Below are 20,158 nucleotides of genomic sequence, written 5' to 3'. Positions count from 1 at the left end.
TTTAGAGTCTATGAGATCTGGGTTGAAATCCCTGTTCTTTAACTCAGGTTCAGTGTTTTCTTCCCTACTGTTCCAATGCAAATATTCTTGAAATAAGAAGGAATATGCATTGCACATGCTAGTTGGTCAAAAGTGCTTGTTCCGTTTCCTTTGCACATTCTCCACGGGCCTCCTTGAGAAGGTGATTCTGTCTGATCCATCTCCTTTACCCCTGTGCCTCGTGCAGTGCCTGGCCCACGACTGGCACCAATCTTGCATATGTTGCCCCTTCTTCTCTCCTTTTTCACTGTCATTCTGAAGTCCACACAAGCTCCAATTTAAATACCATTTCTTCCGTGAACACTTTTGAATCAGAACACCTCCCCCTTTCTTCAAAGATACCCATGTGCTTTGTTTGGGCCTGAATGATCATTTGTGTCCCAGTTCTTTTTGTCCAGGTCCTCTTTGCACCTCGGAGAGGCTAGGTGCTGTCAGAAGACTGATAGATCTCCGTGGGGAGGCTGCCTGACTTCTGACCCCATGAGAACCATGAGGCCCATGTTAGCTGCCTCTGTCTATATCTGAAGAGCTGTTGAGGAATCTGCATTTTGCAAATGAAGAAAATAATTCTCAAAGGAATGATGTCATTTTGCCCCAAATCCCACAGCCTGTAGGTGAACAGATTGGGATTTCCAACCCTTGGTCAAGTGGCAAGATAAGGCTGGAAAAGCAGACCGGAGCAAGATATTGACCATTGCTACAAAGTTCAACTTCCTCTGTAGCTAAAGGCTTCTGAAGGCTGTGAACTGGAGTTTGTATTTTCAGCACATCATTGCTTTTCACTGCAACTATAAATAATTATAACTAGTCAGTGTATTATTCCAGCAACCACAAAGGAAAGATCACTTAGGTTGCAATTCAGTTAAGCTAAAGATTAGATTCAATATTTTCAAGGGAGTTTTGGGCAGCAAGTTTACTTGCTGGCATTCCTATGAAACTAAATTCTATGAGGTCAAGCACTGACATCTTATTTAGCACTCTGTCAGTCTGCCATGGAGAAGGATCTCCATAAATACTCTTAGGATAAATGATTGATGAAAGTGAAAGAGGAGAGCGAAAATGTTGGCTTAAAGCTCAACATTCAGAAAACGAAGATCATGGCATCCAGTCCCTTCACTTCATGGGAAATAGATGGGGAAACTGTGGAAACAGTGTCAGACTTTATTTTTTTGGGCTCCAAAATCACTGCAGATGGTGATTGCAGCCATGAAATTAAAAGATGCTTACTCCTTGGAAGAAAAGTTATGACCAACCTAGATAGCATATTCAAAAGCAGACATTACTTTGCCGACTAAGGTCCGTCTAGTCAAGGCTATGGTTTTTCCTGTGGTCATGTATGGATGTGAGAGTTGGACTGTGAAGAAAGCTGAGTGCTGAAGAATTGATGCTTTTGAACTGTGGTGTTGGAGAAGACTCTTGAGAGTCCCTTGGACTGCAAGGAGATCCAACCAGTCCATTCTGAAGGAGATCAACCCTGGGATTTCTTTGGAAGGAATGATGTTAAAGCTGAAGCTCCAGTACTTTGGCCACCTCATGCAAAGAGTTGACTCATTGGAAAAGACTCTGATGCTGGGAGGGATTGGAGGCAGGAGGAGAAGGGGACAACCGAGGATGAGATGGCTGGATGGCATCACGGACTCGATGGACGTGAGTCTGAATGAACTCCGGGAGATAGTGATGAACAGGGAGGCCTGGTGTGCTGCGATTCATGGGGTCGCAAAGAGTCGGACACGACTGAGCGACTGAACTGAACTGAAATGATTAATGAATGAAAATGAATGCCAAGAATTGTTTGGTAACAGCTTCTGATGGAAAGAATCTTAGAAGCCAGGAATTACGAATTCAAATCCCAGTCGCTTAGATGAATGGACAAAGAAATTACTATATATGGAATAATTATATACATATTATATAATTAATAATGATCAAATAGTTATATATAATTATAACTTATATATAATCATTATAATTATATAAATTATGTTATATACTTACATATAAATAATGTATGATAACATAATTATATGTATTAGTGTATATAATATAATAATAATATATAATATATGTAATTGTTATATATTAAAAATTGTATACATATGTATATACTCTGTATAGCCCATATGTATGTGTATATATATGTATGACATATATATACACCCACACACACACCCTATAGATATATCCCATATAAAGAGATCCTACCTTAAAATGTAAAGAAATCCTGCCATTTGGGACAATGTGGATGAAACTAGAGGACATTATACTAAATGAAATAGGTCATACACAAAAAGAAAAAAAACTTTACGATCGCACTTATCATGAGCTCTACAAAAGTCACATCTATAGAAGCAGAGAGCAGAATGGTGGTTTCCCAGGACGAGGAGCTGGTTGGCAAAAGGGGAGATGCTGCACAAGGTTGCGGTTGTGTTGGAGAAATAAACCTAGAGAGCTAATACACAGCCTGGCGACTCTAGTTAATAACACTGTATTGAAAACTGGAAATTTGCAAAGGGAGTAGATTGCAAGTAGTCTTATCACACACACACACACACACACACACACACACACACACACACACCTGACTATGTGAGAAGAATATGTGTTAATTAGCTCGACTGTGATAATCATTTCATATATATATATATATATATAAAATCATCATACTGTATATTTTAAATATATATGAATTTTTTTTTAAGTGATACAGAACACATCCCAGTCCCTGACACCATGTATGAACTTAGAAAAGGTCCCCAATCTCACGGGGTCTCAGTTTCCCGTTTATGGAGAGAAGGAGTTAGACTTGCTCATCCCCAGGCCTCTCTTGGCCAGGGCCCTCTGAGCCTCTGTGTGCAGTGGTTTCTGAATAACTCTGAGCTGAGAGTTTCTGGGAGAAGTGATCCTTTAAGTACTAGCACTCGGCACCAAGCAAACGGCTTCTTCTGCCATTTCCGTTCAAGTACTTTTAATTTTTAATGCACTACTAATTGAGGAAGATTTAGCATATTTAATTGTTTTGATTAAAAATTGCTTCAACAGTGATAAACAAAAGTAGATGAAAGGAATTCATGGGCAGAAGCCAGAGTGATTACTTAGGTGAGTGGTGAAGTGCTGCTGAACTAAAGTGACAGGACGGGCTGATTAGTGGGGGCTGGAGGATGCCTGTGGAGTGATTATGCTCATGAAGGGTCTGCCGACAGCTTGGCAGGCGCTGCTGGGAGAAGCGAATTCTACAGTAAGGCTTGATTGCAAAGAATTGCCTCCTGAGGACCCTGAAGGAGGGTACCAGCCAGCAAGGGGAGGTCTGTGACTTAAGAACCACACAGCGTGAGGGCTAAAAGTATCCTTAGTCACCTACCTGACATGTCTCACGTTTAGCTGTGACATGCTTGGTTCATAAAGATTAATTGTCTTGCCTAAGACCACACAGTTAAAAAGAACAGTGGAGCTGAGATTCAAACACATCTGTCGTGCTTAGAAGAATTAGTGGTACATTCACTAATTCCAGTTATTTCATCAGAATAAATTCTGCTGAAAATTTTAGTAAGCATCTACTACTACAATCCCAGGCATACTGTATGTTGGTCAAGGTAGACACTCTGAGGATAAAACTGATATAAATATGATGCCAGTCTGAACAAGTAAGGTCCTGGCCTTGAGAAGTTAGCAGATGTGGGTCATATAGTCAGTGAAGACTCAGTTGGATCTGAGAGTTGCTCATTTCGATACACCAGGGCTAGAAGAGGAGTCTCTTGCCAGAAGTCATGGGGACTGCAAGTCAGAGCTGTCTAGAGAGCACCCATGGAAAACCAAGACCAGTAAGCTGGGATAGGGGCCGGGGGAGGTCAAATGTGATGCCAAAATCCAGGACTTGAGGCTGGTATAGAAGCTAAGACACAAAGCCAGAGTGCCGGATGCAGAGAGCAGAGGAGGGGCTGAGGGGAAGAGCAGAAGTGTGTCCAGCACGATTGAGTAACACTTGCCCAGACGGGCACATGGCGTGGGGGGATAGACTACAGGACCAGGCGGTGCTCTGCCAGGGCTCCACCCCGTCTCAGCAGCCCCACTCCTTAGATGTCAGCTCTGGACCAGATCAAAATGGCATTTGCTTTGGGCTGTTGAACTCAGTGAATTGGAGTTGATGTTTGCTGAACCTGGCTGCATAGTGAGATCTTCTGGAGTGCTTATTAAAAACAGGTTCCAGGTCCCCACTTCTCTCGATTCTGATTCTGTATTTCAGAGTAATCAGCAAATGATATTTTAAACAAGTATCTCGTATGAAACCTATGCAGTGCATCTGGGATCAGATATTAAGTACCCTCGTCCTACAGAGAACCTCCGGTGACCTGTCACCGCAAGCGGGCCTCCACCCTGTCCTAGTTAATGCCTTAAATAAGGACCTAGCAGCCAGGCTCATTGTATCTACCCAGGCGGAAGGAACTAGAAAATGAACCAGGATCCAAAAAGCCCTCAAAAGGCTGATGAACAGACAGACCAAGCACGAGAAATGAGATTCAGATTGGAAAGTTACAAGATCCTGTCCTGGAGATAAAATACCAAGTACATGAGCACAGTAAGGGATAGAGTCAGCTTAGCAGGAGAACCAGAGAAAAGGCCTAAGCGTTTTAGATAACCTCCAGCTCAGTAGGGCAGTGACGCCAAGTGAAAATTATAATCAATAGAGGAAAGGCAGTGATAACCTCACTCCTTCTGCACAGGTTAGAGAAACCCGGAACCTGGAGCCAAGTTCTGGGAGCTATACTCTTCAAAGGAAATAAGAAAATGAGACATTCACTGGACACCACGCAACCTTTGAAAAAAAGGAAATCCTGCTGTATGCAACACCATGGCTGAACTCTGAGGACGTTATGCTAAGAAGCCAGTCACAGCAAGACCAGAACTGCATGATTCTACTTAGTGTGAAGTATGTAGAGTGGTCAAACTCACAGAGGCAGAGCACAGAATTGTGTTTACCAGGGGCGGAGGAAGAGGGTGATGAGGCATAAACTCTGTTACCCTAGATGAATAAGTGCCAGAGTTCCTGTTGTATCACTCTGTCCTTAGAGTGAAGAATTCTGTATTGTATGCTAAAACATTTGTTAAAAGAGTAAATCACGTGTCAAGTGTTCTTACCACAATAAGATAAAAAAAGAAACTGGGGAATGATTGGGTAAGAAGAAGCGTAAGGTTGAAGAAATCCAAAGCCTGGTCCTTTTGGGAATGTTTAAGGTGATATGAACTTCCAGATGTTCAAGCTAGTTTTAGAAAAGGCAGAGGAACCAGAGATCAAATTGCCAACATCTTCTAGATCATCAAAAAAGCAAGAAAGTTCTAGAAAAACATCTACTTCTGCTTTATTGACTATGCCAACACCTTTGACTGTATGTATCACAATAAACTATGGGAAATTCTGAAAGAGATGGGAATACTAGACCACCTGGCCTGCCTCTTGAGAAACCTATATGCAGGTCAGGAAGCAACAGTTAGAACTGGACATGGAACAACAGACTGGTTCCGAATAGGGAAAGGAATACGTCAAGGCTGTATATCATCATCATGCTTATTTAACTTATATGCAGAGTACGTCATGAGAAATGCTGGGCTGGATGAAGCACAAGCTGGAATCAAGATTGCTGGGAAAAATATCAACAACTTCAGATATGCAGATGACACCACCCTTATGGCAGAAAGTGAAGAAGAACTAAAGAGCCTCTTGGTGAAAGTGAAAGAGGAGAGTGAAAAAGTTCACTTAAAGCTCAACATTCAGAAAACAAAGCTCATGCCATCTGGTCCCATCACTTCATGGGAAACAGATGGAGAAACAGTGGAAACAGTGGCAGACTTTATTTCGGGGGGGCTTCAAAATCACTGCAGATGGTGACTGCAGTCATGAAATAAAAAGACACTTATTCCTTGGAAGGAAAGTTATGACCAACCTAGACAGTAAGCAGAAGTAGAGCTATTAAAAAGCAGAGACATTACTTTGTCAACAAAAGTCCATCTAGTCAAGGCTATTGTCTTTCCAGTAGTTATGTATAGATGTGAGAGTGGACTATAAAGAAAGCTGAGCGCCTAAGAATGGATGCTTTTGACTTGTGGTGTTGGAGAAGACTCTTGAGAGTCCCTTGGACTGCAAGAAGATCCAACCAGTCCATCCTAAAGGAAATCAGTCCTGGGTGTTCATTGGAAGGACTGATGTGGAAGCTGAAACTTCAATACTTTGGCCACCTGATGGGGAGAACTGACTCCTTGAGAAAGACTCTGATGCTGGGAAACATTGAGGGTGAGAGGAGAAGGGAACAATGGAGGATGAGATGGTCGGATAGCATCACTGACTCAATGGACATGAGTTTGGGTAAACTCTGGCAGTTGGTAATGGACAGGGAAACCTGGTGTGCTGCAGTCCATGAGGTCACAAATAGTCGGACACAACTGAGCGACTGAACTGAACTGAACTGAAAGTGATGTGGGATGTTTATTGGAACAAGGAAGGAGAGATTTCTCTCTCAGAGAACTAGACTGAAGTTCCCAGAGGGTTGTCTTAAGGAAAAGGAATTAATGGCTTGCTGGTGGGGCTGCAAGGGCAAGAACTAGGACCAAAAGGGCAGATGCGACGGAGAAAGAGTTTGAGACGCAATGTAAGGTAAATCACTGCAGCACTCAGAGGCCAAGGAGATTATTGCTTGGTGAGGCAATGAGCTCCCCACATCTGGAGGGCACCAAGCAGAAGCTGGCTGTGTGCTTGTGAGTAGAAGGGTTTGGAGTATTGACAAGTGATCTTTTAAGAGCTCCTCTAAAGTCAAGATTCTGAGACTTTAAGAACATACCAGACTACCTGAGGAACATTTGGGATGACTTCATCCTGTCCTTAGTAATTTCTCGTTGTGTGCCAGGCATCTGGGAAATAAAGAAGGGTAAGGGGAGTGTTTGCTCTCAGGGCGCTTACAGCCAGGTGTGGAGACATGGATAGGTGAGCTGACAGTTCTTGTACTATGTGCTGAGGACTTTGAAAGAAGGCAACAACTGCACAGGTATAAAAGGAAGGGTACCAGAGGCAAGTGTGAAAGGATGAGTAGGGATTAACCAAATTGTGAGGAGGAATTTGAGAGCAGAGGGCGGGCATGAAGAGGCCTGGGGACCCCGGCAACAAGATTCTGCTCAGAGAGGCCAACATGGTCTAAACTCAAGAGTGGAAGAAAGGGAGACGCAGATCAGTCCAGGAAGTGCTGGGAGACCCCTGGGGCCCTCCACACTCTCATCTGGTCCCTAGAGGAGCTGCTGTGCCCGCCAGGGAGGCGAGGAGCCCGGGAGACGTGTCACCAGCCACTGCATCTGCTCCCTGTTTTCCACCTGGTCTGGGCTGTGTGCAGGTGCGAGAGCTCTCCTCACACCTCGCATCTCCATGTGGAGACGCTGGATCCACACGGCTCCGAGGCAGAACCAGGCAGCCTGACTTCTGAGGTGTCAGAAGCAGCAAGTCTCTGTCATTCCTCAGATGAAAAGCATCGAGTGGAAACAGCAGGTGTGATGCATTATTTATCTCTATGCAACAAACAAATGCCACTCAGGTGGCTGTGATTTATGTGCTGTGTTGCTTTGCTACATTGGTTGCTCCCAAAGACAGCCTCAGAAAGGAAAGGAAGAATCTTACAGTTTATTTCATGCCATAACGTTGGAAAAGATGATTGTTTAATGTGTGGCTGGATGAGCCGGGAAGTGTTGGCTAACTTACTTGCCCCGTCTGTGCTTCTGTGTATCCAATAAAATGCACGCTTCTTCCCAACTACCTGAGAATAAGAGTGCCAGTAACTCTGCCCTGGCATGTGCTGTTCCCTGTAAAAGTCCCCTTACTTCCTTCCCTGAGTTCCTCCCACTCAGCTCGAGGAAGCTTTCCCTTACCCCCAAAGGCCCTGTGTCTGTGTCCCCACGGCATCCCTATGTGTCCATCATGGTATCCCCATGCCTCCCTATAGCATAGTATTTAGCGCACTATGGCAATTGTCAATTTCTTGATCTGTTTTTCCAATTATTCTGCAAACTTACAATGTCATCTCTTGGATTTTCAAGACTTAGCATGTGACAGGCCCCAGAAGTGCCCAGGGATGCGCTAATTCCAACCTATTTAGACAATACCTCTAAAATGTTTCTTTGAGAGTCACTCGTCTTCTTTTGGTTGATGATACAAATTGCACCTTTGTAGTATCTCCTGTTTGATTTAGTTGGTATTTTATAAAGCTCTTTCATCAACATTATCTTATCAGAGCCTCAAAACAATCTTATGGGACCAGGAGGCTTTGCTGTTTTTACAGGCAAACTAGGGTTGGAAAAGGAAGTAACTGTGGGGGTTAAGCGTGTGAACTCAGGAGGCAGAGTTCTACCCATCCCTGGGAGTGTGGCTTTGGGTGAATGACTGAGCCTCTCTGTGCCTCATGTTGCCCATTTGAAAATGGATTCTATACATGAGTCTCTAAAAGCAGTGTCTGGTACAATTAAGTGTTCAACAAATTTTGTTAGTCTTTGCTGTGGTTGTTGGGTAACTTGCCTTAAGATCTATGACTAATAAGCCCAAGAATCAGGGTTTGATGCGAGGTGTGCTATACCCAAACTCAGGGCCCACTCATCTCATCAAGGCAGCCTTACTCTGCAGGAGACATTCATCACGGGGCATGAGTAGCAGTGGCCTCACCAAGACTTTCATTCCATGACCCCCTCATTCCACAAAGCAGCTCAGAAAAGGACTCCATGCTTCCAATGGCTATTCTGGGGGCTGTGATCTCTTATACTCCCCTGCCTGATGAAAGGCTACCCTCAGAAACTCTGGCCCAATAGATGACTGTGGTCATGACAAGAGGCTGGAGGATAGCTGAGGGCCAGGCACTGTAGTGGAGACTAATCGAGCTGGAACGTCCATGCACACTGACTATCTGGACCTCTCTATATCACAGTTATCTATAGCATGGAGATTAGAACACTCTCTGTCTCACAGGGTTGCCCTAAGGATTAAATGAGTTAATCCATGCCATGTACAGTGCTTCAGATAGTTCCTGGCTTGAAAGTAGCCAAAATGGTCAAGAATTACTATTATTACTGCTGCCAGAAATGCCACACCATACACAGGCTGTGCTGTTGGTTCCTGATTCTGAACTGGAAAAATCAGAGACTAAGGGAGGCTGAAGAGCTTATGAACACCTGTTTTCTTAATCAACTTCTTTGTGGTGTTAGCTGTATTGTAAACTGAGACGGAATGAATGAAGAAGATGGAACATCCACATTATGTGCTGGGCAAAAATTTTCCAGACATTATTTAATATGCACAGATCATTCCACAGCAGGTATACTTTTTCCCATTTTAGAGATGAGCAATTCAAGGCTTAGATGGTTTCAGCCACTTGCCCAAAATGATACAATAAATAAATAGTAGACCAGGGATTGAACCAAGATCTGTGTCCAGAGCCCATTTTCTCCTTGCCACATCACTTGTGGGAGAGGGAGCTAAGGGTGGCCCTGGGTGTAATTTTGACATCATCATCACCTTCCTTTTGGGCTGAGGCTGTTTTCAGTGATAGAGGTGGAAAGTCAAAATCAGGATAAATTCAGGAGGATGGTGCTAAGGGTCTCAATTCCATGTGTATGTAAATGACTTAAGGGGGGTGGGGACAGAGCCAAGACACCAGGAGTCTGTCAGTCAATCAATACCATCCATCACTGTGAAGCCTGGTTGTCATGGTAACTGAAGATAAAGCCCGGAGCTTGTTAGAATCTAGTGCTTCTCTGTTCAGGATGATTGGTTGGTTAGCAAACACAGTGAAAGACCTTTTGGGCCAACCCAGACTACTTAGCCATAAGTACAAGACCCTTTGCAGTCAGGTTCCTGCCCAGCTCACCATCCTCACTGTTCAATCCCACTCAGTCTCTTTAAGGATTCACCTCTGACTCTTCAGAGTATAAGAGAAGCTCCAGAGTGGGCCCAGCATCTATGGATTTAGATTCTGAACCAGCCCTGCTAGAAAGCACTGAGTCTCTAATGTGAGTCAGCCTCAGCCTCTGGGCAAAATTCCAGGGACACGTCATTCACAAGATGCACTACGGAAGCAGGTGGTTGTAATAGTGTGATATACATAGAGCTACATCCTGGGTGCATTGAAGTACCTAAGACAGGCTCCCAAACCAGAGCCGGGGAGACAGAAAGACTGCCTGGAAAATCCTGTGTGAGCAGAGACCAAGGGTGAGTAAGCATTAGCCAGGTGATGAAGACTGCTGGAGGGGAGGGGAACAGAGTCCCAGGTGGAAGGAACAGCACCGAGGAGAAGGTGTGATTAAGTCAAGGGACCAGCAAGTAGCTCAGTACAACATAGACCCAGCGGGAGCTGTGGGCTGTAGGGCTGAGTGCATGCTCCCTTGTCCAGGGCAGGGACCCTCCTGTCTCAATCCTCACCTTTGCATGGCTCCAGCAGCTTGCTGTTCTGTAACTTGTCACCCTCTCTGTGGCTTCCTGGAAGCCAACACTGACTATGTTTCCAGGTTACTGATACATCGTCACTCCTCCTGCAATAACCTAAACACTGGATTGTTCTCATGTATGCACTGGCCTCAGGGGCAAGCCCTCCACAAAGAGTCTGGCCTTGGGGTGAATCGCTCCTCTCCTGTTGCTCATTCTTTCCCCTTGCTGCTTCAGCCACTCCCACGCAACTCTCTCCTCTTAGAAAGATTCAGCTACGTGTTCCACCAGGCACGCTCCTACTCAATCTAATTTCAGAAGGTCAGGTTTCAGTGTCTCTGGAGTCTAGAAGATGGGACGGAAGGGGCGGTGCTCCCTCCTTTGTACTTCTACTGAATTTTTTTTTTAATCACAGTGTATTATTCTTAGCCCCCAACTGACTACATATTTCTCCAGGATGGAGATCTATGTGTTTTACCCCATTTCTCTGGAAATCATGGGTTCTCTCTGAATATTTACTAGGAAAGTAGATAGATTGCTGAATGGATGGAGATTGGATTATGAGAAGAGTTTTCCTTGGAGATTGTTTCCTGCCTCTTAAGAAGGGAAAAATGCTCTGCTCAAAACCTTCCTGAAAGGGAATTATAAGCAAAAAAATAGCAATAATATACAAATGTGATGGAATATATGAAAAATTTGAGAAACTTAGATTACACATCTATCTTCCCCAATTATTTCTCATACACAGCTTAACCATCTGGGCTGCCTTTGTCCCATTCTAGTAAAGGAACAGAAAATACATAGCTCAGAGGTTCTCAGTCCCTGCTCAGACCCTTTAGGAATCCACCCCTGACTCTCTAGAGTGCAAGGAAAGCTCTGGAGGCTGTCCAGGATTGGTGGGATTGGATATTGAATTACCCCAGCCAGAAAGACACTGAAGCTCCACCATGGGTCAGCCTCTAACGCTGACAGACATCACTGATTGGCCGCAGTACTTTCTGGCTGAGCCCTTCTCTGGTGTCACAGTCCTCGACTCAACAGTCCCAGTAGCATTTGCTATTAAAACTCCCTGCCATTGGTGGCTTAGATACATTTTATGGCCTACAGGTCTTTAAGACTTACTTCTTTGCGTGCCCTGGGTGCCAGCACACCATGCTTGTTCCTAGCTCTGTGAATGTACCCAAGCTTCAGAACAGACCATCAGTAGCTAGTCAGGTTAACCCTTAACAATTCTCTGTTATAATTCCAAGTCAAGGTTCAAACTGACCTAATACTGCCTTTAGGAGTGAATATTGAGTATAATACAACTTTGTGTGTGCATGCAGGCTAAATCCCTTCAGTTGTGTTCTATGACCCCATGGACTGGAGCCCACCAGGATCCTCTGTCCATGGGACTCTCCAGGCAAAAATATTGGAGTAGGTTTCCATGCCCTCCTCCAGGGGATCTCCCCAACTCAAGGACAGAACCCATGTTTCTTACATCTCCTGCATTGGCAGGCTGACTCTTTACCACTAGTGCCACCTGGGAAGCTGATACTACTCCCTTCAGTTGAGTCGCTCAGTCATGTCTGACTTTTTGTGACCCCATGAATCGCAGCACACCAGGCCTCCCTGTCCATCACCAATTCCCAGAGTCCACCCAAACTCATGTCCATTGAGTCAGTGATGCCATCCAGCCATATCATCCTCTGTCTTCCCCTTCTCCTCCTGCCCCTAATCCCTCCCAGCATCAGAGTCTTCTCCAATGAGGCAACTCTTCCCATGAGGTGGCCAAAGTACTGGAGTTTCAGCTTTAGCATCAGTCCCTCCAAAGAACACCCAGGACTGATCTCCTTTAGGATGGACTAGTTGGATCTCCTTGCAGTCCAAGGGACTCTCAAGAGTCTTCTCCAACTCCACAGTTCAAAAGCATCAATTCTTCGGTACTCAGCTTTCTTCACAGTCTGACTCTCACATCCATACATGACCACAGGAAAAACCATAGCTTTGACTAGACGGACCTTTTTTGGCAAACTAATGTCTCTGCTTTTGAATGTTCTGTCTAGGTTGGTCATAACTTTCCTTCCAAGGAGTAAGTGTCTTTTAACTTCATGGCTGCAATCACCATCTGCAGTGATTTTGGAGCCCCCCCAAATAAAGTCTGACACTATTTCCACAGTTTCCCCATCTATTTTCCATGAAGTGATGGGACCAGATGCCATGATCTTCGTTTTCTGAATGTTGAGCTTTAAGTCAACTTTTTCACTCTCCTCTTTCACTTTCATCAGGAGGCTCTTTAGTTCCTCTTCACTTTCTGCCATAAGGGTGGTGTCATCTGCATATCTGAGGTTATTGAGGTTTCTCCCGGCAATCTTGAGTCCAGCTTCTGCTTCTTCCAGCCCAGCATTTCTCATGATGTATTCTGCGTATAAGTTAAATAAGCAGGGTGACAATATACAGCCTTGACGTACTCCTTTCCCTATTTGGAACCAGTGTGTTGTTCCATGTCTAGTTCTAACTGTTGCCTCCTGACCTGCATATAGGTTTCTCAAGAGGCAGGCCAGGTAGTCTGGTATTCCCATCTCTTACAGAATTTTCCACACTTTATTATGATCCACACAGTCAAAGGCTTTGGCACAGTCAATAAAGCAGAAATAGATGTTTTTCTGTAACTCTTGCTTTTTCGATGATCCAGCGGATGTTGGCAATTTGATCTCTGGTTCCTCTGCCTTTTCTAAAACTAGCTTGAACATCTGGGAGTTCACAGTTCACATATTGCTGAAGCCTGGCTTGGAGAATTTTGAGCATTACTTTACTAACGTGTGAGATGAATGCAATTGTGCAGTAGTTTGGGCATTCTTTGGCATTGTCTTTCATTGGGATTGGAATAAAAACTGACATTTTCCAGTCCTGCGGCCACTGCTGAGTTTTCCAAATTTGCTGGCATGTTGAGTGCAGCACTTTTACAACATCATGTTTCAGGATTTGAAATAGCTCAACTGGAATTCCATCACCTCCACTAGCTTGTTCTTAGTGATGCTTTCTAAGGCCCTTGGGTATTTTTAAAACCTCACTTAACCATTTTCAAATCACAAGCGGTTTAATAGTTTTAAAAAAAGAAGATAAGCAAAATAATATCCAGAGATATCACAGAAGCACTGAACCAAGAATTAGAAATCCTTATTTCATCGTTCACTTTGCTTCTAAGCGGTGGTGTCACCTTGGATGCGTCATTTATCATTCAGTACCTTGTTTTCATCATTTGTAGAATGGCTACAGACATAAAATACAGCTCAAAGCATTGCCAGGAAGCTTAAATGGGATGAAATTCATGTAAGCACTCAGTATGCTGCCTGCCACAGAGTTAGAACTCAGTGATTGCTTGTTTTTTTCATTTTTATTTAGATAAGCTGTTTCATTACATGAGAGTTCATACACCTGTCTCAGCAGTTAATACTAACAGCTGCCTCTAGATTTCCCCTTTGACTACCTTCCTGTATTGGTTAATTGCCTGCATCAATTTGACTGGGCCAGGGTGTCCAGATATTTGATCAAACATTATTCTGGGTGTTTCTGTGAGCTATTTTTGGATGATATCAACATTTAAATTAGTAGCTTGAGTAAAGCAGATTGCTCTCCCTAAAGTGGGTGGGCCTCATTCAATTTGAAATCCTGAATAGACAAAAAGACTGACCCTTCCCTGAGTGAGAGAGGATTCTTCCTGCCTAACATTCCTTGACATAAATCACAGCAAGATCCTCTATGACCCATCTCCTAAAGTCATGGAAATAAAAGCAAAAGTAAACAAATGGGACCTAACTAAACTTAAAAGCTTTTTCACAGCAAAGAAAACTATAAACTAGGTGAAAAGACAACCCTCAGAATGATAGTAGATGAAACAACTGACAAAGAATTAATCTCCAAAATATGCAAGCAGCTCATGAAGCTCAATATCAGAGAAGGAAACAACCCAGTCAAAAAGTGGGCAGAAGACCTAAATAAGCATTTTTCCAAAGAAGACATAAAGATGGCTAAAAAACACATGAAAAGATGCTTAACATTGCTCATTATTAAATAAATGCAGATCAAAACTGCAATGAGGTATTACCTCACAAGGATCAGAATGGGCATCATCAAAAAATCTACAAACAATAAATCCTGGAGGGGGTGTGGAGAAAAGGGAACCTTCTTGTACTGTTGTTGGAAATGTAAATTGATACAGCTACTATGGAAAACTGTATGGATGCCTTAAAAAAAAAAAAAAACTAGGAATAAAACTACCTTATGACCCAACAATCCCACTACTGGGCATATACCCTGAGGAAACCATAACTGAAAAAGACGCATGTACCCCAGTGTTCATCACAGCACTAATTACAATAGCTAGGAAATGGAAGCAACCTAGATGCCCATTGACAGATGAATGGATAAAGAAGTTGTGGTGCATATACACAATGGAATATTACTCATCTATAAAAGGAACACATTTGAGTGAGGTAGGTGAACCGAGAGCCTATCATACAGAGTGAAGTAAATCAGAAAACGAACATTGTATATTAATGCATGCATGTGGGATTTAGAAAGAGGGTATTGGTGACCCTATTCGCAGGGCAATAAAGAAGGCACAAACATAAGGAACAGACTTGTGGATACAGCCGGGGAAGGAGAGGATGGGACAAATTGAGAGAGTAGCATTGAATCATATGCATTACCATATTTAAAATAGATTGCCGGTGGGAATTTGCTCTGTGATGCAAGAAGCTCAAATCTCGTGCTCTGTGACAACCTAGAGGAGTGGGATGGGGTGGAGGGTGGGAGGCAAGTTCTAGAGGGACATATGTATACCTATGGCTGACTCATGTTGATGTATGGCAGAAACCAACACATTATTGTAAAGAAATTATCCTCCAATTAAATTCAAATAAACTTTTTTTAAAAGGGAGGATTCTTCCTGCCTAATTGCCTTGAACTGGAAAATTGGCTTTTTTTCTTGCCTTTGGACTCAAACTAAAACATCAGCTATTTCTGGGTCTCAAACCTCCAACCTTCACATTGGGACTACACCATCAGCTCCCCTGATTCTTAGGCCTTTGAACTCAAACTGGAACGAAATCATCAACTCCCCTAAGTCCACAGCTTGCCGAATATGGATCTTGGGACTTGTCAGGCTCTATCGTTGTGTGAGCCAATATTGTACAAGAACTCTCTTTACTTATATAAGTAAAGTGTGTATTGGAGATCCCTAATATACTTCCTAGTGCCTTTGCTATGGCTAGTGATGACTTTTCCTTTATTTAAAGTGATTAGATGAGTGGCTACAGTCAGCGGAGCACCCTGGGTTAAGACAGTATGACTACCCCCAAAAGCAAGCGATACAGTTGACATCAGGATCCAGCCCATTTACAGCCAGCTGAAATAACCATACTTTCTGTGATGCTTGCTGAGGCTTCCCTTCCTACTGTATTGTTTCATTTTATCAAATGCTAGTCCTGGCTCACTAAATTTCTCTTACAATCTGCTAGTGGGCTGTAGCCTATAGTTTGGAAAACCCTAGGTAAAACATCTGTGAGGCATTATAGAATGTTTATTAATATCACAGGTTCTCACGCTGAACTTGGACTCCACCTGTAATAACAAGGCAAACTTGACCTTGCACAAGATATTTAACGTTGCTGAGCTTCAGTTCTTCATTTGTAAACTGAGTGTTATAGTATGCTCTTCCCAGGTCTTTCCTGAGGATAGAATGAGATAGTGCATTTAAATGCCTAATTCAGTGTCTGCCATGTGATGAAATGCTCAGTAACTGCTAGCCATTTTACCACTGCTTCTAGAGTTTAAGCCCTTGGAATATAGTATCAGAATGAATGACAGAGTGTGAAGAAATGGGGAGGAGGTGATGGGAGGTAAATACATGGACAAGATATAAACTCTATATCAGAAGACCTTAATTCAATACCAATTGAATCATGTTGAGCCAGTTACTTGGGCTCTTTAGACCTAAGCTTTCTCTATAGAATTGGGGAGAAAAATATTAATAAATTCCTTATAAGCAATTATGAAGATCATTTTCAATACCAGATGTGAATGACTGTATTTTACCAACCTTAGGAGTTAATATATTTATTAGAATCAAATATTTTATATATATTTTGTTAAAACCAAATATTTTAGTTATTTCTAAGTACAGTGAAAACAAAAATAAATTGTTAATTCACTATAGGTGGTAACCAATCTGGTTGTCCCTATAATAAATCATCCTTGACTATAATCACATGATTATAACAGAGAAACCCTGTTACCTGCTATATGAGATAATAGGATCCACGTTGGTGTCTAGACAGTGCTAACCATATTTTGTGCGCTTAATATATGTTTGTTGAATGAAAAGCTATTGAATAAATAAAGAGAAGGAAAGAGGACAAAGGAAAAGAATGTAAAACTATAATTGGCATCAACTTTAGTGAGATTTTTGCCATGTCCCTATGGCTTTTTCTACCCAGTGTGTTAGGTAGTAGACCAGTTGGCCCAAGGACCCTAGTTGGAAAGTGATGATCAGTGATGGGCTGAATGTATTGCATTTTCACTGAAAGGGTCATTTCCAGGGTCATTGTTATCTGGCATCCATCAAAGGGAGGCATGATGGAACACAGGCACTGATTGGGCTTGTTAAGACTTTGAAAGATAGTGAAAAGAATTCAAACTGACCTTGATCAATGGGAGGAGCAGTTCCTCCAAAATGGGATGAAGCTCTAGGGACAGAAATGAATGATCTTGATTTTTTTAAATGGCCAGGTAAGGGACAGAAGCATGAATGCTAAGATTCCAACTCTTACAGCAGAAGTGTTGGCCACTGCAGGCTGGGCATAATGATGCTTCTTCCATTTGAACAATGTTTCAAAGCTGATCAATTGCAGAGACCTATGAGATAGGTTGCCTTATTGTCCCCACATTACAGATGAGAGGATAGTTAAGATTGTAGAATTAACAACTGGATAGCTGGGAGTAATGAATATGGTAATAGTAACACCAACATTGTTGTTGTTCAGTCATTCAGTCATGCCTGACTCTTTGCAACCCCATGGACTGCAGCACGCCAGGCTTCCCTGACCTTCACTATCTCCCTGAGTTTGCCCAAACTCATGTCCATCGAGTCAATGATGCCATCCAACTATCTCATCCTCTGTCATCCCCTTCTCCTCCAGCCCTCAATCTTTCCCAGCAGCAGGGTCTTTTCCAATAAGTTGGCTCTTTGCATCAAGTGGCCAAAGTATTGGAGCTTCAGTATCAGTCCTTCCAATGAACATTCATGGTTGATTTCCTTTAGGATCGACTGGTTTGATCTCCTTGCTGTCGAAGAGACTCTCAAGAGTCTTCTCCAGCACCGCAGTTCACAAGCATCGATTCTTTGGTGCTCAGCCTTTTTTATTGTCCAGCTCTCACATCCATACATGACTACTGGAAAAACCACAGCTTTGACTAGATGGACCTTTGTTGGCAAAGTGATGTCTCTGCTTTATAATATGCTGTCTAGGTTTGTCATAGCCTTTCTGCCAAGGAGCAAGAGTCTTTTAATTTCATGACTGCAGTCAACATCTTCAGTGATTTTGTAGTGCAAGAAAATAAAGTCTGTCACTGTTTTCATTGTTTCCCATTCTATTTGCCATGAAGTGATGGAACTGGATGCTGTGATCAAAGTTTTTTGAATGCTGAGTTTTAAGCCAGCTTTTTCATTCTCCTCTTTCACCTTCATCCAGAAGCTCTGTAGTTCCTCTTCATTTTCTGCCATTAGGGTGGTGTCATCTGCACATCTGAGGTCATTGATATTTCTCCCCGCAATCTTGATTCTAGTTTGTGCTTCATCCAGCCTGGCATTTCTCATGATGTACTCTGCATATAAGTTAAATAAGCAAGGGGACAATATACAGAGCCTTGACGTACTCTTTTCCCAATTTGGAACCAATCTGTTGTTCCATTTCTGTTTCTAACTGTTGCTTCTTGACCTGCACACAGATTTCTCAGAAGGCAGGTAAGGTGGTCTGGTATTCCCATCTCTTTAAGAATTTTCCACAGTTTGTTGTAATACACACAGCCAAAGGCTTTAGCTTAGTCAGTGAAGCAGAATTAGATGTTTTCCTGGAATTCTCTTGCTTTTCCCATGATTCAACAGATATTGGCAATTTGATCTCTGGTTCTTCTGCCTTTTCTAAATCCAACTTGTACATCTGGAAGTTCTCAGCTCATGTACTGTTGATACCTAGCTTGAAGGATTTTGAACATTATCTTGCTAGCATGTGACATGAACACGATTGTGTGGTAGTTTGAACATTCTTTGACATTGCCTTTCTTTGGGATTGGAATGAAAACTGACCTTTTCCAGTCTTGTGGGCAATGCTGAGTTTTCCAAATTTGCTGGCATATTGACTGCAGCACTTTGCAGCATCTTTCAGGATTTGAAATAACTGGCTGGAATTCCATTACCTCCACTAGCTTTGTTAGTAGTATTGCTTACTAAGACCCACTTGATTTCACACTCCAGGATGTCTGGCTCTAGATGAGTGATCACACCACTGTGGTTATCCAGGTCATTAAGATCTTTTTTGTAGAGTTCTTCTGTGTATTCTTGCCACCTCTTCTTAATATCTTCTGCTTCTTTTAAGTTCATGCCATTTCTGTCTTTTATTGTGTCCATCTTTGCATGAAATACTCCCTTGATATCTCCAATTTTCTTGGAGAGATCTCTAGTCTGCCCCATTCTATTGTTTTCCTCTATTTCTTTGCATTGTTCACTTAAGAAGGCTTTCTTATCTCTCTTTTCTATTCTTTGGAACTGTGCATTCAGGTAGGTGTATCTTTCCCTTTCTCCTTTGCCTTTCACTTCTCTTCTTTACTCAGCTATTTGTAAGGCCTCCTCAGACAACCATTTTGCCTTATTGCATTTCTTTTTCTTGGGAATGGTTTTGGTCACTGCCTTCTGTACAATGTTATGAACCTCCGTCCATGGTTCTTCAGGCACTTTTGTCTATCAGATCTAATCCCTTAAATCTGTCACTTCCACTGTGTAATCATAAGGGATTTGTTTTAGGTCACTCTTGAAGGGCCTAGTGATTTTCCCTACTTTCTTCAATTAAAGTCTGAATTTTGCAATAAGGAGCTCATGATCTGAGCCACAGTCAACTCCTGGTCTTGTTTTTGCTGACTGTAAAGAGCTTCTACATCTTCAGCTGCAAAGAATATAATCAATCTGATCTTGGTATTGACCATCTGGTGATGTCCATGTAAACAGTCTTCTCTTATGTTGCTGGAAGAGGATGTTTGCTATGATCAATGCATTCTCTTGGCAAACTCTGCTAGCCTTTGCCCTGCTTCATTTTGTACTCCATGCCCAAACTTGCCTGTTTCTCCAGATATCTCTTGACTTCCTACTTTTGCATTTCAGTCCCCTATGATGAAAAGGACTTCTTCTTCTTTTTTTTTTTTTTTTGGTGTTAGTTCTATAAAGTCTTTTAGTCTTCACAGAACAGTTTAACTTCATCTTCTTCAGCTTTAGTGGTTGGGGCATAGACTTGAATCACTGTGATGTTGAATGGTTTGCCTTGAAACAAACCAGGTTCATTCTACCATTTTTTGAGACTGCGCTCAAGTACTGCATTTCAAACTCTTTTGACCATGAGGGCTACTCCTTTTCTTCTAAGGGATTCTTGC

General features: G+C 42.6%; 1 protein-coding gene across 2 annotated transcripts in view; it reads right to left on the bottom strand.

The window, feature by feature from the left end:
* The window catches only part of C8A (complement C8 alpha chain), an 82,192-nt gene that overhangs the window by 19,795 nt on the left and 42,239 nt on the right, over positions 1–20,158 (bottom strand). The window lies entirely within an intron of this gene.

Source organism: Ovis aries, chromosome 1, assembly GCF_016772045.2.
Source record: "Ovis aries strain OAR_USU_Benz2616 breed Rambouillet chromosome 1, ARS-UI_Ramb_v3.0, whole genome shotgun sequence".
Lineage (NCBI taxonomy): Eukaryota > Metazoa > Chordata > Mammalia > Artiodactyla > Bovidae > Ovis > Ovis aries.
Note: the sequence above shows the minus strand (reverse complement) of the source record. Positions and strands in the feature narration are given on the sequence as shown.